At 44.1% G+C, this 23,591-nt stretch overlaps 1 protein-coding gene across 3 annotated transcripts in view; it reads left to right on the forward strand.

The window, feature by feature from the left end:
• The first annotated feature begins 3,586 nt into the window (after positions 1–3,586).
• The window catches only part of NCKAP5L (NCK associated protein 5 like), a 56,371-nt gene continuing 36,366 nt past the window's right edge, over positions 3,587–23,591 (forward strand). The window contains exons 1-2 of one of the 3 annotated variants that reach the window (XM_069092593.1): positions 3,587–3,727; positions 17,244–17,318. The gene's annotated coding sequence lies outside the window, so the exon portion shown is untranslated. Of the gene's footprint in view, positions 3,728–14,577; positions 14,700–17,243; positions 17,319–23,591 lie in introns of those variants that run through there. The other 2 variants (XM_069092595.1, XM_069092594.1) reach the window with 2 other exon arrangements.

Consider the following 23,591-nt stretch of genomic DNA (forward strand, 5'->3'; position numbering starts at 1 on the left):
ACGCAAACTTCTCAGCCTTTCTTTCATATTCTCAAACTTTACTACAAAAAAGAAATCATCTAAAAAGAAAACATTCAAAAACTATCAGATAGTGGTTAAAAAAAATAGAAAAGTTGATCAGTGGAACAGAAAAGGTTCTCAAGAACCAGAGGCAATTGAATATAGTAGCATAGTGTTTGATAAACTCCCAAATTCCAAAACTAAGGTAAGGACCATTAAACAAAAATTGTGAGGAAAACTTGAATGCTCTTTGGAAGAAATTAGTTCAAGCCAACATCGTGCATTATATTTCACAATAAACTCCAACTGAATGCAAGATTTATATATAAAAGCAATATCATAAATTTGAAAAGCAACGAAGGAAACTTTCACAATTATGGATAGAAAACAAGTTCTTAGCCAAAAGGAGATAGAAAAGATCACAAGATTAAATAGACAGTTGTGATTAAATGGAATTGAAAAGTCTGCACAAACTACAGGGTGTCCCTAAAGTCTGGACACATAGGAAATCTCATGTGCATATATATGTAATTTTTTTTTTTTTTGCTTTTTGGAGGAGGAAGGTAGGCAGTTGGGGTTAAGTGACTTGCCCAAGGTCACAGGGCTAGTTTTTGTGTTAAGTATCTGAGGCCAGATTTGAACTCCTGACTCCAGGGCTGGTGCTCTCTATTCACTGTACCACCTAGCCACCCCAACTATGCATATTTTCAAGAAATGAAATAAATGAAATTTTCAACAACATTTTATTTAATTAGCATCAATTTTAGCAATGACAATTTCATATGGAATAAAAGCTTTCATTAGCTATTGGGGACTATTTTCCATATTAATGAGATTAATTTAATTTAATTAATGAGATTTTCTGTGTCTCCTATGCCTTCCTATGAAATCCCATTTATGCTAAGTAAATAAAATGTTGTTGAAAATTTCATTCATTTCTTGAGAATATGCATAGTTAATGAGATGTCCTATGTGTCCAAACTTTAGGGACACCCTGTAAATTAATGCAGTTAAAATTAGGAGGGAAACTTAGCTGAGAGAAAAAATCTTTGCAGAAAATTTATCTGATAAAAGTCTGGTATCCAAGACTTTGGGAGTTTATTCAAATATATAAGAAGAAAAGCTATTTCTACACGGAATATTAAATGAAATAAATGAGCTTGTATCTGAGCCCATGACTGTCTTTAGACAATGAGTGGGTTGTCTAAATACAATTCTAAAGGTGGGTGTGACTAGGATGCCTACCATCCCCTTGTGAGTTTGAGTGAAACTGACTGTGGGCAAGGGAAGATGTTTTTGTTTCTGTTTTTTCGTTTTTCAGAGAAGATAAACATCAAGAGTATTAGCTCAAGCCTGACCATTTTATCAGCAGACACCCAGAAATGCAGTACAAGGTGAAATGTGAAATTCCTAATTAGTAGTCTTGTAAACTGCAACAGATTGATAATAATCTGTTGTGTTCAGTCGTGTTTGACTCTTCTTGGCGAAGATACTAGAGTGGTTTGCCATCCGCTTCTCCAAGTGTCCCCATTTTACAAATGAGGAACTGAGTCAAATAGGGGTTAAGTGACTTGCCCAAGGTGACACAGCTAGTGTCAGGCAAATTTGAACTCAGATTTTCCCAACTCCAAGCCAATGCTCTATCCACTGTACCACCTAGCTACCCTAAATAACAATAATCTTGAACTAAGTTACTGAATACTGTTTAATTCATTCACTTCTTGACTATGTAGGGATAAATTACCTATCCAATTCTGAGTGCCCCCTTACTCCCTGCTTTTGAGGAAACTCTAGATATAAGCCACAGATATAAATAAATCTCTATTATTGCATTGGGGCAGGAGTTTTAGTGAGCTAAAGAGAGAAAACAGGAAACCTAGGCCCCTTTCAATCATACTCCATATAGGACTGAAACTGGGCAAAGCTTCAGGCCTAGTTACAGAACACAGGGTGGCTTAGTACCCTGTGGCCCAGTCAGCAGTTCCATAAAGTCTGATAAAGAAAAACTTTGAAAGATTTAAGAACTCTGACCCATGTTTATTTTTTTTATATAGAACAGAAGAAAGTTCAGAGGAAAACACGGAGAAGCAGGACAGTTTTGTAACTGTGTTGAAACTAAATTAAAAAATGTTTCCTTGATTCTCTTTACTTTCACTCCCCCCCTTTTTTTTTTGGAATAACTGTCACTAGCTCCATCTCTCCTCCCCAACTCCCCTACCACCAAAAAAAAGGGGGGGGGGGAATCAAGGAATCTTTTTTAGAGGGGAGGTGATAGGATTGGGGGTGGGAGGGCAAAATGTTGTGGAGCTCTGTAACTTAAGTGGTTGGAGCTGGGCCTGGAGTCAAGAAGACCTGAGTACAACAGGCCTCTGACACTCACTATGTGACCCTCAGGAAAGTCATTTAACCCTGTTTGCCTCAGGCTCCTTAAATGTAAAATGAGCTGGAGAAGGAAACGGCAAACTACTTCAGTATCTTGACCAAGAGAAGGACAAATGTAGTCAAAATCACAATATAATGAAGTTAAGATATGATCATGCCCTATTTTTTTTTTTAAGCAATTGGGGTTAAGTAACTTGCCCAAAGTTACACGGCCAGGTGTTTCTGGGTGGGTGCTAAGTGTCTGAGCCCGGATTCGAGCCCAGGCTGTCCTGACTCTGGGGCCGGTGCTCTTACTTGCTGTGCTACCTGGCCGCCCCAATATTTTCTATTCTTAGTGTATGAAAATGTTTGTTGTTATTTTAAGTTTAGAAACACAAAAAATTAAAATTAAAATCCTGGGGTGGGGAGTGGGGACAAATTAGAGCCAGAAACAATTTTAGAGACCATCTAATCCATTTCCTGTCTCCTTCACCAAGGTTTCATATAAAATCCTCTTTTTTCATATAAGTATATGGAAATGTTTGTAAATATTTGTCGACTACAGAATAAGGAAAAATAAATAAATTAAAATCTTGGCAGGGGTGGGGTAGAGTAGTGAGAATCAGCAATTCCTTACATACAAAAATTTTCTTTAACTCTTCTTAGTATATGGAAATGTTTATTGATATTTGTCGGATTCAAAATAACAAAAAAAAATTAAATTTACGGTGATACAATAGTAGGCTGGAAGGAGGACCTACAGTAAAGAGGGCGAGAGCACACGAGGCCAAGGAGGCACCCTCTTCCCTGCCTTTACATCACACCCATATTCGTACAAAGTCATGCTGCAGATACAAACACTTTCGCTGACAAAGACACGTGCACACAGGTATGCACACAGATGTGCACACCGGTCTCCACGAGCCGAGCCTAGGTGGGGAGGCTTCCCCCAGCCCCCCACCCGCCGCCCTGCCCCAAGGCCACCAAGCCCAGCACAGAAAAGGTAGATCAGGCGGGTTAGGATAGCGGGCAGCGTCTCCGTGACTGGGCGGAAGCGGCTCGCGCGGCTGGGGGTGGGGGTGTCGCGGGGAGAGCCCAACTCGGGCCGGGAACATCTGGCAGAGACCAGGGGCGGGGCCCCGAGTCCCAGGGGGGCGCGGATTGGCTGTGCGGGCGGACGAGGGCGGGGCCCAAAGGGGCGGGGGCGGGGCCAGAGGGCCCCTTTAAAGCCCTGACATCAGGCGGCGGCCCGAGCCCTGCCTTCCTCCGCCCCCCGTTCCCGGGCCGCTGCCGCAGCCGCAGCCGCAGCCGCAGTCGCCATGGACCCAGTGGATCCGGCCCGGCCCGGTCCCGGCCAGAGCCCTCGGTGAGTCTCTGCCGCGCACGGATCTTGCTGGGGAAAGCGGTCGGGAGCCCCGGCCCAGGAGAGTTAACGCTTTCGTGGCAGCCCGGCCTTCCGCCCCGACCCCCCAACCCCCACCCCATCCCAGCCTCCTCCTTCCTCCCTGGGGGCCCTCCCGCCCGCGGCTCGGTCCATTCGGCGCCCCCCCCCCCACCTCCGCGCACGCTCCGTGTCCCCGGAAGGAAAACTGGAGGGGCAGAGGGGTGTTCCGGGGCCGCCCCCCTCCCAGTTCCAGAGTCCCTGACCTTGTCCCGTTCGCCCAGCTCCCCCACCCCCAGCATTGCAGGCGTGGGGTCTTGTCCCCCACCCTATCCCCATCCCCACGGTGAGGGAGCAGAGACCCCCCCAAGTTCTCAGAATCCCCAGCGGGTGGGGTGGAGTGAGGGGAGGATGGAGGATGAGAAAAGGCTGCATGGGGGTGGGCTGCGCAGGAAGTGGGGCCTAGGCAGCCCCTTCACCGAAGTCGGCCCGGGCTCTTGGCCTCGGTGCCAGAAGAATTCGGGGAATGCGACTGTGCCCGCCACTGCCCCCACCCTACTCGGAGTGCGGCGCTCGGACCGACCCCCGGGGCCCCTTCCTTTACGTTCCAAGGCCCCCCACCCCCTGAGCAGAGACTTGCGCTGGCCCCATCCTGGGGTCACTCCCCAGGACCCGCGTTGGGTCCATTCCCGGGACTCGCGCTGGCCCCATCCCCGGGTCCCTACCTGCCCCCATGGGCCTGGGCTCACTCTGGGGCTGAACTGGGATAGCTGAATCAGTATTTTCCAAGGGTAAACTTAAGACGTTTTTGTCCTTCTAGACTGAGACTGGGAGTTGAGGTTAATGGGTTTTGGAGGGAGACCTTATGTGACAATCCTCCCATTCTCCCCAAACTCCAGCAACAACAACAAAAAAAAAAAACCACTGCAAAAGCCTTCTCATTTGGGGAATGGGAATGATCTTCCTATAGTCTGTAACCTTGAGGAAAATTAACTAGGGCCCACAGCCTATGCTGCAGTCCCTCCTCTGCTCATGCTATGCCAGCTAGTTGGAGATACCCCTAGTCCTTTGAGATAGCTGTCAAGGAGGGAAGTGGGAAAAAATCTGCCTCTGATTAGGCTCCTCCTTACCCTGAGCTGATGGGTTTCCAGACCCAGAAGAACTACATATCCTTGCCCCAGCAGATGTTCTTCTGCAGCTGGGCCTTGTCTTCAAAACAGATGGTCCAAGGGTGAGGTGACCTTGGTCCTTTAAGCATCCCTCATCTACTCCACACACATAAGGCAGCAGAGGGAGAGGACCAGGAAAAGCAACAGAACTTCAAGGGAAGAAGGTTATTGTCCCTGAAAGGTAGCCAGCCCCAGAGTGTAGCAGGATGAAGCTGGTGGCACTATGGAAAGGAAGAAAGTCTATGACAGAGATTTGAGAGGCATCGGGGGACTTCAGCCCACAGCTTGGTTTGGATGTCTAAATTTATTTGTATGGCTTGGTTTTAAACAGTAGAGTCTTAGGCTCAGACTAGAGAGGGGAGGTCCAAGATGAGGTGGCAGCTGATACCTTCCTATTATCCTTCATTTGCAACAGGACTGGTAAAGCTTGCCAGGAGTATGGCCCCTGCTGGGGTACCTTGGCTCTTCTGATATTTGAGTTGGTCCTTTCTGTGGGGGTTAAGGAGGGAGGAGGAGGGCAGTGAGGCAGGCAAATTCCCAGGAGACAGTTTGCAGCTCAGCTGTTTGGACTTGTTGTAGGATCTGGGCCAGGGAGAAAGCTCATCCATTCCCTCATAGGGAGAGGGTAGGGTGGAGGGAGTGCCTACACTCATTTAGGAACTCTGACAGAAGTTTCTTCCCTGCCCCCCCCCCCCAATCCCCACCTCCAGTTTCCCTTCTTCCCACCCAGCCTGCCTTCCCATCCTGGCAGCAGGATGAAGCAGCCCCTACCTCATTGTTCCTGAACTCCCCCCACCTTTTTTTTCCACCTGGGTGCAGGGCTTTCTCTGGAGTCTGGCTCTCCAGGTTGGAACATGTTTTACCTTGGAGCTAGAGGCCCCTCTGTTCCTCTTATTTCTTTTTATCCTTGGTTTCCCAGGTGCTACAGGGAACATTGGAGGGAAAAATTCAAGTTAGAAGTACCAGGAACCATCAGGGTTTGTGTGTACTGTCACTTTCTCTCTGTCTACTTGACACAGCAGAGACCTTGCCCACTGGTGTTAAATTTCTAATAGGAGGTATTGTTGATGGTAGGTAGGAGGAGAATGTCTTGATGGCCTATCCTAAACCTCTGGTATGGATTGTGTCACCTCCCAGAATGAAAGCAGCTTGTCAGAAAGCATTTGCATTGACACATGTCCTCTCCCCAAAGTTGAATTATCCACTAAAGGTTAGGTAATAACAGCCACTTCTGCAGGGTGGGTCCAGTTTCAGCATAAGCTTAGGGGTGACCTTGCCTGAGAGATGGAAGAGGCATGAAATGATCTGCTAAAAACCAGGGGATCTTATCCTGGAGTCTTCAGACACCACCCCGACTCTGCTTCTCAAGGGTGTCATGAATAGATTTTAATGGATCCAGGAACTTGGTTGGAAAATAAAAATTACATTTCCATGTAATTGGTTTCCTTTGTAGTTTTATAAGTTTTGGTTTTTGTTTTATGCATTTAAAAACATTATTCTGAGGAAAGGATTCATAGGGGTCAACCAAATTGCCAAAGAGGTCTATGATACAAAAAAAAAAAAAAACCCAAACCCTAAAACAGCTCAAGAACTCTTGTTTTAAAGGAAAGCCACCTGATGCCTTTGTGGTGGGCCTGTTGACCCCAGCTGGCCAGTATTTCAGAATGCCCTCTTCTACAGCAGTTTCCTTCCTAACATCAAGATGAATTGATTGGATTAGATTTTTTTTTCATATTTAGGATTTGTTTTGAAACAGTCACTTGCAAATTTATTCAAATAACCCATACCACTGTATGCCAAATAACAGAGTCATAGAATATAAACACTAGAAGAGACTGCCTTTGCAGTCTACTTCTTCATTTCACAAATGAGGAAACTGAGTCCCAGAGAAGCATCCTGGCATAGTGGGAAGAATGTGCACTGGAGTGAGAAGATCTGGTTCAGATCACAGTTCCTTCCTAGGCCATGATGATGCTGGGCAAATCATTTTACCTTATTGGGCCTAATTTTCTTCATCTGTAAAATGGAAATATGAATGACTACTACTTACATCACAAAGCAGAAAGGGCTTTGTAAACCTTAAAACTATATAAATGTATTTTTATTATTACTTGTTTCTGCTTAAGATCACATAATTGGTTGGTAGTAGACAGTACTAGCCTTGAGTTTCCCAGTTCCCAGCCCTGTGTCTTTTCCACTATACCACACTGATTAGCTCACATCAGAGGGTCCCGCTAACTGGGAGAGGGGATTGAGAGAGAGGTATGGGCAGGACATTACATAGCTGGTGATCTTAGATCTTGGGTTTCTGAAAGCTGGTGCTGGGGTCTCTATGCAGTCACTGTTCCCTGAGAATGAGAAAGGACCTTCTTCTGGAGACTCTAGTCAGATCTGATATGTCTAGAAAAAGTACTCAAAAGCCTTAAAATAAGGGAATCTTGAATCCAAACCTGTCCTTAGAAAACTGGTGAAAGCTGCTATTTAGAACTTATCCCCAAGCCTTCTGATTTCATTGTTCTTGTCATTTCTATGAGTCTTGCTGTGCATTACCTACCTGTCTGTCCCCCTTTCTATCTGTGGGGATGGATTGGATTCCCCTTAGGCTTCCCTTGTCCACCAAGGAAAGAGGAAGAGGGAGAGAAACCAAGAAACTTCTGTTCTTTGGTACCTTCATTTTTTTCTCCCTGTCCTGGCATCTCTGGGATTGACAGCAGGGCAGTAGCAGGCCTTTGTCCATTTTGTATTCTGCAGCACTGAATAAACTGGTAGGCCCTGCCACTCTTTAAAAGATAGAAAAACAGAAGCCTGGGGCAGTGAGAAAAGAGGACTACAACATGAAGGTGGATAAATTAAGAGCCAGAACTTGGAAGAATCCTACCTTTTGATGAGCAAAAGGTATAAAGTAACAAAATTTCTTAGTACATAGTAGTTGACATTGATAGAGTGCTTTCCTCAGTTATTTCAGGGATCTTGCTGTCCAGTAGCTTTAGCTGATCAAAAGACAAGATTTCCTGAGGTCTGATGGCATACCCAGAAGTCAAACCATCATTTTCCCATTTTATATAACCCTGGCTCTTTAGCCAGTCAGGGAAAAGGGCCTACTAGCTGCCATCCTCAGAAGAGAATGGGATCGGATGCTGGTTTGTGCTTCCTCTATTTAACACCTCACCTCAGACTTTCTGCCTTGTGCTTCTCTGGCAGGGTGCTTCAGGGGCCCCCATTCCTCCCCTTCTACCTAAAATTTGCCTGACGCTGGAGGGCAATTTGATCATTCTGCCTTCAGCTCTCAAGTTATGTGAGACTCAGAAGACATGTCAGGGGTCCTGAGTTCAGTGAGGGAAGATGGTCTTTTCCTTGTGCCTTGGTTTCCCTGCATGTGCCAGTGAGTTAATAACATGCCATCATCAGGGTGTAACACCATCCACTAATTACCATTTGCCCAGCCCTGGGAGCTGTACAGATGAAAGGATCTGTGAAGACCAAGTTGTTATTAAAGGGAATTATCATCGATGTTATTACAATTTCTGAAAAACCATGCTGCAGCAACAGTGAAAAAAGCTATGCCAGGCCTGAATTCACACTTCTCCCCCTGCACATTTTTTAAAAAAAATCTTGTTGGGTTGTTACTAGCCTTGGTGTTTAATCAGTGGCTCTTTATTTCCTACAGTTTTGCCTCATTCCAATCCATCTTTTTTCCCAGCTCCCCCACCCCTTGATGCCCAATCTAGAATTGTTAAAGGCTCACATTCTGGATCCTAGAATCAGAAGGTGGGCAGTGGGAAAAAGCACAATAGGACTTTTCTGGGGTTTGGTCAGGGCCCCCCTCCAACTCTTAGGGTGTGGCTCTGGAGTTACTTAGTGGTGGAGGTTCCCAGGGCCTGATTCACTGTAGCTCTAGACTGGGCTTGATGTGGGGGATATAATTGGCCCTTTGGTATGGGGATCTGTTGAGACACCCTCCGGACCTGACTGCAGCAGCCCCAGGCACCTCTGGGAGCCAATGCTCTTCCAACTCTTTTCCCCACCCCCCATCCCTAGTCAACACATCACCATTTTCAGCCTCTGTTGCCATATTTCCAGCTTTCTACCTCTATTCCAAAGTCTTTTCCCATGGGCAGGAGGTACCCAGCTCAGAGACAGAAGGTGCCTTGACCACTTCTTAAACAAATCATTGGTTAGCCTAGTTCTCCAAAGACAATCTCATCCTTCTCCCTCAGTATAGGATAATTTGTTTCCCCACTCCCCACAGGGGATCATCTCCAGTTCTCAGACAAGGAAACCTCTACTGGGCTGACTCACCCTCATATCTTCTGCTGCCTCTCCCTGCTGGGATCTCACGGGTAACAGTTGCTCATATTCCCCTTTAAGTGCCTGTAGCCTGGCCATTGAGCCACTCACTGCCCCCGTGGAATAGGAGAATCAGTGCAAGTCAGCCACCTCCCTCAGACATCTAAACTGGGCTGGGTTCACCTGAGGATGTAGGGGTGGCTGTTTTCATATACGGAAATTCTAGTAGATCTTGACTGGCCTTAGGCCCTTCTTTCCTGGGAGGACAGACAGGATTGGTTCTGTATCCCTGATCTAGTTTGAAAGGATGGGGTTGTATAAAAGGGAAAACTTAAAAGGACACAATTTTCTTTAGAAGCTTCTCTCACTTCATGCAAAAATTCTACCAGTGCTTCTTGCCTTTGGGAGTGGTATGTGTGCCAAGGACCAAAAACTGGGCCTAGATGATGGGGAAAGAAACACAAGGAAGCCTGCTCTGTTGGGTGATTTTAAGAATAGGACTCCCAAACTGTTCAGATGGTTTAGGATACATCTCCACTTTTCCCATGACCTTGCAATAGAATATTGCACCAAGACAAGTCTCAGAATGCCATAAGCACTACTACCCATTACACTGCCCTAGGCCCCAGGTGTGTTAATACTGCACTAAACCCCTTGTTGACATTGTCTGAAGGATGTGGGAGCTAATGTCTGTATTTGGGCAGAGGCAGCTTCTTCCCTGGTTCAATCTGTGGGTGTCTTCTGGGCCCCTTATCCTGACTGCTAGTAACTGGGGTGCTTAATATCTGGAAAAAAGAAGACCCTTTCTGCCAGATTACACACTATCCTGGTCCCTGGTCCCTAGTCTCTGGTCCTAGAACTATTTCCCAAAGTCTGAGCTTTCCCTTCCATTCTGAACTGGGGCTGTTTTTCATTTCCTTTGTAGAGGGCACCTCACTTCCTGTCCCCAGGATAAGAAGTGATAATTCTTTGCCTTGCTGGTCCTTACTCTCTTTTGTTCTTTGTTGTTTTCTTGGGAAGTTTGTAGGACATATGGAGAAGAGAGGATCCATCACATCATAGCTAATATTTATATGATGCCTTAAGGTTTGCAAAGTACACAACATACGGTCTCATTAGATCCTCAGAACAACCCATTGAGATTGGTACTGTTATCATTCCTGTTTTCCTGATGAGGAGCCTGTCTGAGAAAGATGATATGTAATGTGGCATAATAGACAGTATGCTGCACTTGGAATCAGGAAGACCTAGATTAAAATCCCACCTCAACCACTTGCTAGATGTGTGACTGGGCAAATCACTTATGTTCTCTGAACTTCAGTTTTCTTACTTGTAAAATGAGAGGGATACGGAACCAAGTCAGAGACTTGATGGTCTCTGAGATTCTAAATCTTTGATCCTTAGACTTAATCAGGGCCATACAGCTAATAAGTGTCTGAGGTAGGATTTAAACAGATTGCCAATCTGTTCTTCAACCCAAAATACCCAAACCCCCAAAGTGAGGTGATTCTGACACCAGAGTCCTGACTTTGTTGGAACTGCAAAGCCTTTCCAAATAATTCTCTCTTCTCATCTTAATTGCATTAATTTTGTTTGTATATCACTTTTCATGTAATATAATCCAAATTGTTCATTTTATGCTCTGTGATCTTCTCTGTTCCATGCTTGGTCATGAACTCCTTCTCTGTTCAGAACTGATGTGATATTTTATATCTAAGTCTTGTCCATTTGGAGCTTATCTTGGCAGTTGGTGTGAGGTGTTTGTTGTTATTCAATTCAGTCAGGTCCAACTCTTTGTGACCCCATGGACCATAGTACACTAGACCCCTCTATTCTCCATTATCTCTCAAAGTCTGTCCAAATTCATGTTTGTTGTTTCCATGACACTATCCATCTCTTTCTCTGCCATCCCCTTTTCCTTTTGCCTTCTGTCTTTCCCAGCATCAAGGTCTTTTCCAGTGAGTCCCATCTTTTCATTCTGTAGTCAAGAGTATTTAAGCTTCAGCTTTGGTATTTGACCTTCCAGTGAATTTTGTTGTTGTTCAGTCATTCAGTCTTCTTGGCAAAGATACTGAAATAGTTTGCCATCTCCTTCACCAGTGAATTAAGGCAATCAGAGATTAAGTGACCTGCCCAGTATCACACAGCTAGGAAGTGTCTGAGGCTGGATTGGAATTCAGGTCTTTCTGATTCTTCTGAATTAATTTCATTAAGTATATTGATTGATCTGGTTTAAACCTAATTTCTGCCAAATTGCTTTCTATTTTTCCCAGTAGTTTTTGTTGAATAGTGAGTTCAGTAGTTGAGAATCTCTAAATTTATCAAATCCTCTACTTATATGTTCATTTGCTTTTTTTTTTTTTAAAGCAATTGGGGTTAAGTAACTTGCTCAAGGTTACACGGCCAGTTATTATTTCTGGGTGTGGTGCTGAGTATCTGAACCCGGATTTGATCCAGGTCATCCCGACACTGGAGCCGGTGCTCTTACTCGCTGAGCCACCTGGCCGCCCCTATGTTCGTTTGCTTTTGAATGTTATATGCCTTGTCTGTTAAGCTGATATCTTTTCTGTTTTTTAACCAAATACCAAGTAGTTTTCATGATTACTTCTTTGTAGTATGGTTTGAGATCTGATATGGCCAGTCTGCCTTCTTTCCTACCCTTTTCCATTATTTCCTTTGAGATTTTTGACATTTTCCCCCACATAGATTTTGTTATTTTTTTCCTAGTTCTATGAAGTAGTTTGATTGGTATATCATTAAAAAAAGCAAGTTAATTTAGGAAGTATTATACTTTTTATTATATCAGCATGGCCCAACCATGGACAATTAAGATCACTCCAATTATTTAGGTTTCTATTTCATAGAGTTTTGTAGTTGTACTCATATAATTTCCATGTGTACCTTGGTAAGTGAACTCCCAACTATTTTATAAATTCTATATATATATATAATTCTGTATTCTATTTTGAGTGGAATTTTTCAGACTCTTCCTGCTGGGTTTTGTTGGTAGTATGAAGAAAGGCTGATGATTTGTGTGGGTTTATCTTATATCCTGCTACTTTGCTGCAGTTATTGTTTCAATCCAGACATGACCTCATTCATCTTCACCATGGCCTGATGGGGGAACTGTGACCCAGAGAGGTTAAGGTCTTGCCTAGGGGTTATATGCTTGATCCAGAATAGGGATTCAAGGATCCTGGATTCTGGCTGGTGGGCAGAGCTGAGCCTGAAGTGGGGTTTGAAGGAGTACCATGGTTCTTCTTGTATCCTTCCCTTTCTCCCCTTCCTCTTTTGGGCAAAGCGGACCACATGGGCAGATCCTCAGCATTCTGTTCCGTGCCACACCCTGCCAGCTGGTCTCTGAGGAGTTAGCTAGGTCAGAGTTGGAGCCGCTCAGGCACAGATGGATGCCCTGCATGCCAGAACCTGTTCCCTTGTTCCCTTGGCATCCATGGGTCACCCTGGAGCTCTGAATTCATGGAAGCTTGGGAGATGTATGGGAGTCAGGCAGGTAGGGTAGCTACCTATCGTGAGTCCCAGATTGACTATGTAACATTTCTGCAGTTGATAGGGAGAAACTGCTTTCCTTTTTTTGCTCTGTTTTTCTTGGTCCTTCAGATGCAGCCTGGTAAGCAGTAGCTTTTCTCTCCTACATCCTAGAGCAGTTAGGGGCCAATCCATTATCAAATCTACCTTTGTCTTATATGAAGACTCTGTTCCTAAAGGATCTGTAGTGAATCTTGACTTATGCCCAGAAGGTCGAAAAGGTGTTGACTTCTTGTTCTTCTGGGGTTGGGGATTGCACGGGGGATAGGCCAAAGGAAGGGACTCAGGACAGGAAGATTAATGGATTTGTAACTTTCATGGGTCAGGAAGGAAAGAGCATTCCTAGGTAAAGTTGGATTAGCTCTATTTATGAGAGAACACTAAAGCCTGCAACAATCGACAATTTCCTCAAGGCCATAGCCACTGTTAGGGGCAAGTCTGGAAAGATGGCTTCTTCACCCCTCTGCACCCTAGTCAATTTGTACATGAGAACTGGTAGAGTTGGAAAGAAGAGAAATTTAGTGGTAGGACTTCTAGCCTCTTCATCCTCAGGGACAGATGTTAACCCTCTATCCACCCAAGCCTGTTTTATATTCTCACTCCTTCCCCCCAATTCTTACCTCCCAGTCTTTCTTCCAGGTGAAATTGAGAGAGGTTTCCAGCTCTTAAATTAAAACTTGACTATAGAAGTGAACATACTGAGTCCCTATTAGCCTGTGTTTACAAAGGACCTACTATGTACCCCTACAATGGGCACTGGTGGAATATACAAAAAACTATTGTTCCAGTCTCTGGGGAGGAATCAAAACTAACCCCCCCCCCCCCAACATGGAACAATTACATCTTATTATCGGTGCAATAGGAGCATAAAGAACAGAGAGATCTGGTGGGCTGGAGTAGTCAAGGAAGACTTACTGGAGGAGGAGGATCATGAGGGTGCTGCTGGACTGAGAAATGCAGAGGTGAAAGGAGCAAGGATGGAAATAACAGCAGAATGAGAGTGGCCTGTGCAGGCCTCAGTATGAAGTCCTCATCCCTTAACCAGCCCCCTGAGGTCTGGACTTAGAGGGTTGAGGCCAAGTCTCGTGTGTGACCCTATAAATAAACCCATTGTGTTAGTGTTGCATTTCCCCCCCCCCACCCCCGCAGCTGCTATCTGTATTGCTTGGGCTATACTAAAGCTGGGGAACCCTGTGTGTTTGGGGGAAGGAGGTATTCATCTGATATCCTGGAGCCTCAGAGAAGCGTGCATGATGGGTAGTGGGGCTGTGGGGAAAGTTCCTGCCCTTTACTGTCTATGTACACTGGATCCGCCTCAGAGATCTGGGCAAGATCGCCAGTGCACTGCAAGTTCCCACGGAGGTGGGATGTGTGTGGGCATGTGGAAAGGAGGGGGGGGGGGGGGGGGAGTGTAGCCGGCCCTCCAGCCCTCCAGAGCAGATGTGTCTTCTCAGAGTCAGGAGAAAAGAGCTATTGTGTCTGGTGGTACCAGTTGTCAGGAAGGGGGAGGGCGTAACTAAATTGTCTGGATCCCTCCTTCCCAGGGTTTGGATTGAGGCTGAAATTCCCAAGGTATCTGACTCCAGGCTAAGGATACACCTACAGGAAAGAGGAATACCTTTAGTCTCTAGAATCCTCAAGCTCTTCATTCCGAGCTGGGAAAGGAAGTAGGAGGAGTGCAATGGGGCTTCCTAAGTCATGTTTGTAGGTTCTGTCCACTGGAGTGGGGCAGGGAAAGTGAGAAAAGCAGCTGTTTTTGCAGTTTGGTTCAAGGGTATTTCTCTTACCGGAGGGACTGTCTTGCTCTTATCTAAGGCCTTTCATCCCCTTCTGACTGCAGAGCTCCTAGCTTTATACCAGCAGTACAACTACTGCTTCCTCCCACGTCTCCTGGTCCCAGGTTCCTGGTCTGGATCCCCAAGAGGCTCCGGGAGAAATAGCATGAAGTCCCAGAGGTACCTTCTCATTGATCAAGACCTTGGTTAATGTCTAGAACCAGTCACAGTCCTGGCTCTTTTCCCCTTTTCCATATTGGATCATCCCCTGTGTATATACTCCCAAGCCTTGGATGCCAGCAGTTATGAGCTGGGGTGGGGGGAGGAAGAAAGGTAATGCCCATTTATATCACTGGTCTGAAAGACCAGCTGGGCAAGGGGAGAATGAGGGGCATTTGAGAGGTAGAGAAAATTAGGCACCCATTTCTGCTCCATTGTGTCCACAGTTTTAAAAGAAACTAGATCACCCTGGAGAAAGGTTTTTGGGGTGAGAATTATATACCTAAGAATTTTGAGTGTGTGAGGGAAGGGAAGACAGGTTCCAGGTCACTGGAGGTAGGGTGCTAGAGTCTGAGACAGGACTCCTAACGGCTTTCCTTTTTGGAATTGTTGCAGCATGACATAGTAGAGAGGAAGACCTGGGTTCGAATGACATCCCAGGCTGACTAGCTGTGTGGCACTGGGCACATCCTTTAACTCTCTGAGCTTCAATTTCTTTATCTGTGAAACAGGGATAATAGCACTTACCTACCTCATACCAGGGTTGTTGTGGGGATCAAGTAACAGTTTAGATAAAGCACTTTGCAGACCTTAAAGTGCTACGGAAGTGTCCAGTGTGACTGTTACTCCCTCAGCTTGGCCACCTGCTTTGGTGGATCTGTTAAGCTAACAGGGTGCAGCCCTTTAACTGAATCCAAACTTCACAGAACAAAGCCTTTTATTAAGGAAGTTTGGATTCAGTTGGAGGGCCACACTTGACGACCCAGAGGACCACATGTGGCCTCAAAGCTGTGGGTTCTCCACCCTTGGGCCAGGACAAGTGGGGTCCATGTGCCAGGAAAAAGGACATCCCCTGATTGTCCCAAGGGAAATGTTTTCTCCTAAAAGAGAGGTGCGTCCATTCATGCATTCATACAAACACTGAACATCTCCTGTGTGTTAGCCACTAGGACAGAGATGTAAATGTCCTGGTCCTCAAGTTGTTTAAAAGGGAGTTGGGAGGTATGACTCTGAAAGGCGCTGGTCCTTCTCCCTCTTTCCACACTAAGAGCTATGTGGTCATCTGGGCACACTGGGGCGATGGATTGGTTCCTGCTGGATCCTTGCCCATCATCATCCTTTTTCAGGGACAGAGGATCTGAATGAAGTTGGCTAAAAAGCAGCAGTTATCATCATTTTAACGTGTTATTTCTGTGCCTTTTGGAGAGCAAGGCATGTTTGTGTCTTACACATCTTTGTATGTCTTGCAGGACTTAAAAGGAAAGTTGGTAGATAGTGAGCTTTTATGAATATTTGTTGGGTGAATGAATGAAAAAGGCTTTAAACTCACTCCTTGTGACTCCAAATTCAATGTTGTTCACACTATACCATTCTGCCTTCTTGTAAATATGCAGATTTAGTAGGATAGAGAGAGGAGATGGAAAAATCTGGGAGGAAAACTCAGTTTACAAGCCCAAAGACTCTTGGTTGGTTTATTCCTCCAACCAAATCAGGAGAAATAAAACCCCTTGTTTTCCTAAAAATTGCAAAGATTCTATTTGGGGGGCCTTCACATTTCTAAATATATAATTTGATAATTTCATGAACAAACCAAGTTATATATAATGCATTTTTTTTGCCCCTAAAATAACAAACTGACTTTGTAAAGGGTGTTTTTAAATTGTGTGCTTCCCTTTACCCATAATTGCCATTTTGTTCCCCACAAATGACCACTTGGGGGAGATGTCACTGGGGATCTTAGAGGTCATTTAGTCCAATTCCTTTATTTTATAAATTAAGAAATTGGCCCAGAGACATTAACTGACTTGCCTAAAGTCACATAAATAGTAAATGACAGAGCTGCCTTTGAAGTGGATTCCTTTGTTTTCAAACAGGGCTCATGATTTTTTACTATAATTCTTTTTTTTAAACAGCTGCTCAGATAGAAGCCAGATTAGATGACCTTTAAGGTTCCTTACTACTCTGAGATTGTGTAATAAAACACTCCCCTTCTCCATGGCTTCAGAAACGTTTTTTTTTAATACTGTATTTTTAAAGCGGAAAGGGAAAAGCCATTTAAGACACTAGAGATAAAGCTGGGTATGGGTGAGTCAGGACATAACTCTGGCCAAAAGTCTAGCCTATAGCATACTGACTGGTCTGGGTTATTAGCAATGTTGATAGGTTAGTTAAGAAGAATGAAGGTAAAGTAAGGACCCTGGCAGGGAAATAAGGAAAAAGCAAGAATCTTGCCTTAGGGAATTTTGGAGGCTGTGGTGGAGAGTTGGCTCCTAGGATCCACTGTCTATATAGCTGACCTTCCTTAACTGATGAAGTAGAAACTCCTAGGTGAAAGGAAAGAACAGCCACAAAATCATCAAAAGTGAATTACAAAGAATCTTTCTCTTCCACTCCTTTGCAGAGATGTGAGGTCTTTAGGTGTGGTACATTGCATGTATTTTCAGGTTTTTCCAATGTTTTGATTGGATATCTCTGTCTCCATGACTTTCTGCTTTCCCATTTCAGGCCTGGTGACTGACACAAGGTGACTGTTGTAGCTGTTGTAGCTGTGAATCTTCAAATTGCTGAGCTGAGAAAGAGGTAAGGGATTTATTCTCCCATGTATATGGGTGTTGGGAGTAGGTTTGGAATGTTGATTAGAAGGGAAATTGTCCTGAAGAATTAAAAACATGGAAAGAGAAGGTATTATAGTGAAAACAAAGTCTTTAATGTTGAATACAATACTTCCAGAGCCCCCCTCCTTAGAGGGACAAGGTACCCAGGCTTTTTTCTATTCATCGTAAATAAGTGGATGTTCCCACTTAGTAGGAAAAACTCCCTCCAGAACTGCTATAGAAAATATATAACTGACTGTTGCAGAGGATCTGATGTAGATGTAGAGATGAAAGAATAGTAAAATAAAGCCAGTTGTCCTCTCCAGAACTGGGAGTGGAGTTCAGGTTCATAATTCAGATACAAAGGAGGAAACACTTCCATAACCCAGGACCATAAATTTGTAGGATGTCAGAACTAAAGGGACCTAGGAGATCATGTCCTCTGTCTTCCTTATTAAATAAATAAAGGAACTGAGCCTCAAGAATCATACACTTAGTGGCATAGCCAAAACTAAAATCCTAGTTAATCAGGAAGCTTTGATGGGTTGGGTATTGCCCTAAGCATTGAAGATTCAAAAAAAGGATAAAACAAGGTTCATGCCCTCGAGGAGCTCACACTAACTAGGAAGGACTTCATACAAACCACTATGTTCAAGATACATGCAGTATGAAAGGAAGGTAATCTCAAAGGGAGGGTGCTAACAGTGAAAGGAGACTGGGAAAGGCCTCTTACTGAAGATGGGATTTGAATTGAGTCGTGTTTTTTTAATACATAATTTATTTTTAGTTTTTAACATTTACTTCCATAAGATTTTGAGTTTTGAATTTTCTCCCCTACTCTTCTCCTTCCCCCTCCCCAAAATGGCTTGCAATCTGATATAGGCTCTACTTATATTTTCTTTTTTGGAGGACAATTGGGGTTAAGTAACTTGCCCAAGGTCACACAGCTAGGTTGTGTGTGTGTGTGTGTGTGTGTGTGTGTGTGTGTGTGTGTGTGTGTGCGCGCGCGCGCTAAGTGTCTGAGGCCGGATCCAAACTGAGGTCCTCCTGACTCCAGAGCCCGTGCTCTACTCAATGTGCCACCTAGCCACCCCCAAGGCTCTACCTATATTAAACATATTTTCACATTAGTCATGATGTATAGAAGAGTTAGAACTAATGGGAGGAACCATGAGAAAGAAGAAACAAAACAGCAGAAGAAAAGGAGAGCAAATAGATGCTTCCATCTGTATTCAGACTCCAAAGTTCTTTCTCTGAATGTGGATAGCATTTTCCATTATTAGTCTTTTGGAGTTATCTTAGATCCTTGCATTGCTGAGAAGGGCTAAATCTGTCAAGGTCAGTCATCACAATTGGTATTGTGGCTGTTACTGTATACAATGTTCGCCTGGTTCTGCTCACTTCACTTAGTATCAGTTCATATAAGTCTTTCTAGGTTTTTCTGAAATCCATCTGCTCCTCATTTCTTTTTTTTTTTAATTAAATTTTTATTTTTAGTTTACATCATTCATTTACACAAGATTTTGAGTTACAAATTTTCTCCCCATCTTTCTCCTGCCCACCACCACAAAACAGCAATTCCACTGAATACCCCCTCCCCCAATCTGCTTTCTCCTGTATCCTCCCCCAACCCCCCTCCGACTCTCTGGTAGGGCAAGATGGATCTACATGCCTCAGTACCTGTACATCTTATTTCCCAATTGCATGTAAAAAAATTATATATATTTTAAACATTTGATTTTAAAACTTTGCATTCCAGATTCTTTCCCTTCCTCCCTTCTCACCCACCCCCACTGGGAAGACAAGCAATTCAATATAGGTTGTACATGTGTAGCTATGCAAAACATTTCCATAGTGGATATGTTGTGAAAGACTGACTATATTTCCCTCCATCCCATCCCGCCCCCAACCTGCTCTATTCTCTACTTTGACCCTGTCCCTTTTCAAAAGTGGGTGCTTTTGAAAACTTCCCTCCCCCCCAACCTGTCCTCCCCTCTATCATCCCCGCTATGATCCCCAAAATCCTCTATTCCACTGAATGACCATATTTTCCCCTGAAACATGATACTCAGTTTTGCTGCGTAGGTGATTCTTGGTTTTAATCCCAGCTCCTTTGACCTCAGGAATATCATATTCCAATTCCTTCCATCCCTCAGTGTAGAAGCTTCCAGATCCTGGGTTATCCTGATTGTGTTTCCACAGTATTCAAATTGTTTCTTCCTGGATGCTTGTAATATTTTCTCCTTGATCTGGGAACTCCAGAACCTAGCTATAATATTCCTAGGAGTTTTCTTTGGGGGATCTTTTTCAGGAATTGATCAGTGGATTCTTTCAACCTCTATTTTGCCCTCTGGTTCTAAAACAGGGCAATTTTCCTTGAGAATTTCTTGAAGGACAATTGCTAGGTTCTTTTTTTGATCATGGCTTTCAGGTAGTCCAATAATTTTTAAATGATCTCTCCTGGATCTGTTTTCTTCCAGATCAGTGGTTTTTCCAATGAGATATTTCACATTGCCTTCTACCTTTTCATTTGTTTGGATCTGTTTAGTAGTATCTTGATTGAAGTCAAGTCATTAGCTTCCATTTGCTCCAATCGAATTCTGAAGGAATGATTCTCTTCAGTGAGCTTTTGAGATTCTTTTTCTGTCTGGCAAATTTGACTCTTTAAGGCATTCTTCTCCTCATTGGCTTTTTGAGCCTCTTTTGCCTTTTGAGTTAGTCTATTTTTTAAGGTGTTATTTTCTTCAATCAGGTGGTTGACTCTCTTTTCATCATTTTCTTGCATCATTCTCACTTCTCTTCCCAATTTTTCCTCTACTTCTCTTATTTGCCTTCTTAAGCTTCTCCATGACCAGTTCATATTTTTCTTGGAAGCTTTTGGTGCAGAAGTTCTGACTTTGTTTTCTTCCTCCTGTTCCATGCCTTGATCCTTTTTGTCGCCAAAAAAAGGAATCCAAAGTCGGATTGCTGTTTTTGCTCCACTTCCCCTGCTTGCTCATGTTGCCACTCAACACTTGACTCTTGAGCTTTTTGCCACAGTAGAACTCTGCTTTCAGAGAGGAGAGCTTTGTCCCAAATTGCTGGGGTTTTCTTAGCTGCTGGAGCTATTAGTTGGGTGCTTTCTCAGAAGCCTCCACTGGCTCTGGCACACTGGTCATGCATCCCAGGACCTCTACCCAGGACAGGGATCCAGATCCAAGGAGGTTAAAGCAAGAGTGATTACCCCTTAAACTGGTTGCTTGGTCCCCCTACAATCTGCTGAAGCAGCCACGTGGCAGCCACCCCTCAGTCACTTCTCCCTCTGGGGGACAGAGACCAGACCACACTCCTGGACTCCCTGTTCCCAAAGTCCACTGGCCTCTCACTTTGTCTTTGGAATTTATAGGTTGATAATTCTGGAAACCACCAAAGCTGTTGGTGATCCACTCTCCCTCTAGCTGCGGCTGGTCGGGGTGCCCTGAGGCTAAAACCTTGGCTCACTCAGGGCTGGGCTCAGCTCCCAGAGTGCTGCTATGGCCCCTTCCTACCAGCCTGCCGGGCTGTCTTCATCCGGAGGTTTGTTTCTCTCTGTCACTTTGTGGGTTCTGTAGCTCTAAAGTTTGTTTAGAGTCATTTTTTACATGTATTAGAACAGGTAGGAGCCAGAGCCTCGCAGAAGTACTGTTTCTACTCTGCCATCTTGGCTCTACCCTCCTGCTCCTCATTTTTTATAGCACAATAGTATTCCATTACCTTCATATACCACAACTTATTCAGCCATTTCCCATTTGAAGGACATCCCCTCAATTTCCAATTCTTGACCACCACAAAAAGAGCTGCTATAAATATTTTTGTACATGTGAGTCCTTTTCCCATTTTTATGATCTCTTTGTGATATAGACCTAATAGTGGTATTCCTCGGTCAAAGGGTATGCATGGTTTGCTTGCCCTTTGGGCATAGTTTCAAATTTGAGCTATACAGAAGTGATGAGGAGGAAGAGTTTTCCAGGCATGGGGATAGCTAATGGAGTCAGAGATTGAGTGGCATGTATAAAGAACATAAAGTAGGCTAATCTCACTGGATCAGAGCGAATATTAAGGGAATAAGGTATAAGAACACTGGAAAGGTACGAAGAAACCAGGTTGTAAAGAGCTGTAAATGCCAAATAGGGAATTCTCTATGTGATCCTGAAGGTAATAGGGAGCCACTGGAGTTTGATAGGGAGTGATATGGACAGATCTTCACTTGAGGAAAATCACTTTGGCAGCTTGTTGAATGGATTGGAATAGGGAGAAGCTTGAGGCAGTAAAGGTCATCAAAAGGCTATTGCAATAACATAGGCCTGAAGTGATAAAGCCTGTACCAAAATGGTGGCCACATGAGTGGAGAGAAAGGGGTAGATATATTATGAAGGCCGAATGTGGGGGTGAGTTCAAGTGAGGAGTAAAAAATGATAACAAGGTTGTGAGCCTGGGTGACCAGTGGTATGGTAGTGCCCTTGACTGTTACCGGGGAATTGGAAAGAAGGAATAGTTTGGGATATATTGAGTTTAAGTTTGGGATGTCTTTTTTTTTTGCCTTTTGGAGGGCAATTGGGATTAAGTAACTTGGCCAAGGTTACACGGCTAGTTTTTTTGTGTGGGTGTTAAGCATCTGAGGCCAGAACCGAACTCGGGTCTTCCTGACCCTGGGGCTGGGGCTTTGCTTACTGTGCCACCTAGCCGCCCAAGTTTTGGATGTCTTAAGTTTGAGATTCCTATGGACATCCAGTTTGAGATGTCAAGGAGGCAAAGTGGTGATATGGGACTGGAGCCAAGGAGAGGAGACTAAGGCTGTATATAGTTCTGAATGTCATCTACCTAGAAATGATCATTAAACTAGTGGGAACTGATGAGATTGCCAATTGAGATAATATAGAGGGAGAGAAGAAGGCGGCTCAGGACAGATCCTGGGGGGGGCGGGGGATACCCATGGTTAGTGATTGTGCCCTGGATGAAGATGCGATGGAGGAGACCGAGAATGGTCAGACAAGTAGGGGGAGAACCAGGAGAGAACAGAGTTAAGAGAGGAGATGGCAGTTAGCAATATCAAATGCTGCAGATTGGTCAAGAAAGACTGAGGAAAGACCATTAGATTTAAGAGATTACAGGTAACATTGGAGAAAGCAGTGTTAGGGAGAGTAGAAAGAAGTGGAGGCACACACCCAGTGGTAGATGGCTTTTTCATTGATTTGAGAGGAGGACATGAATGATACTAAGATGATAGCCAACAAGGCCCGTTAGCTCACTTGAGGGATCTTTTGTTTTTAGTTTGGGGAGATGGCAGACATATTTATAGACAACAGAGAAGGAGGAAGTAGTTAGGGAAAAGTTAAATGTTAGAAAAAATCAGGATAATAGAGGGAACAATCTGATCAAGTTTAGAACAGCCACTGTGGTTAGTGGAATAAGTGATGAGGAAGGTATAAGAGGATTTCCTTGCTGAGAGGGGAGGGCCCATTTAAGATTATGTAACATACATTTGTAGTGGACCAGTCAGCATGGTTTCAGAACTTCCTCAAGGCTCCATTCATCTACACATCAATAGGAGCATATGAAATAGATGGTGGGAGTTTGGCAGTGTCTGATTGGTGAGAGAACAAGGGGACGAAGGATTTATGGGAGTGTAGAACTGAATTGTTCACCAAACATTGGGATAGGGAAAGGAAGAGAAGTCATTGCAGGGCTGATACCCTGGGAAGTAACTAAAGGGTTGAAGTCAAAATAAGGATGAAAAACGGGGTTAGGGGTTGTAAAGCACAGGGAAAGATAAAAAGTTGAAAGATTATGATCAGATAAAGGAATTTCTGAGCTCATGAACATGGAAGTGGAACACTTGTGGGCGAGGCAAGATGAAAGTTATCTCTATGAAAGTGAGGTACAGCGGGGGAAAAGATTGGAGGAAACAAGTAGATTGAGGAATTGGGAGCTTAGGTTATTTGGAGGTGCCTCAGTATTAGTGTGGAAGACCCCGGCACAAGCTGTGGTGACCTAGAACTCAGTTTCCTGCCCCCACCTGAGCTCTTTATATTATTACACCATACAAACCCTCAATTGGTAAGTCACTTTTCATTGGGTTTTGTTTTGTTTTGCAGAAATCCAGTAATTAAACCAATTGCAAAAAATTTTGATTGTGGGGAAAAAAAGAAAATCCTAAAGTAAAAAAAAATTTTATCATCTTATAGAGTGCTTATCATTGTTATGTGTGAGGCCTGTAGAAGAGTATCTTTACCTACATTTG

Source organism: Petaurus breviceps, unplaced genomic scaffold (assembly GCF_028583685.1).
Source record: "Petaurus breviceps papuanus isolate PSGF00001 unplaced genomic scaffold, PetGlider_PUasm1.0 191, whole genome shotgun sequence".
Lineage (NCBI taxonomy): Eukaryota > Metazoa > Chordata > Mammalia > Diprotodontia > Petauridae > Petaurus > Petaurus breviceps.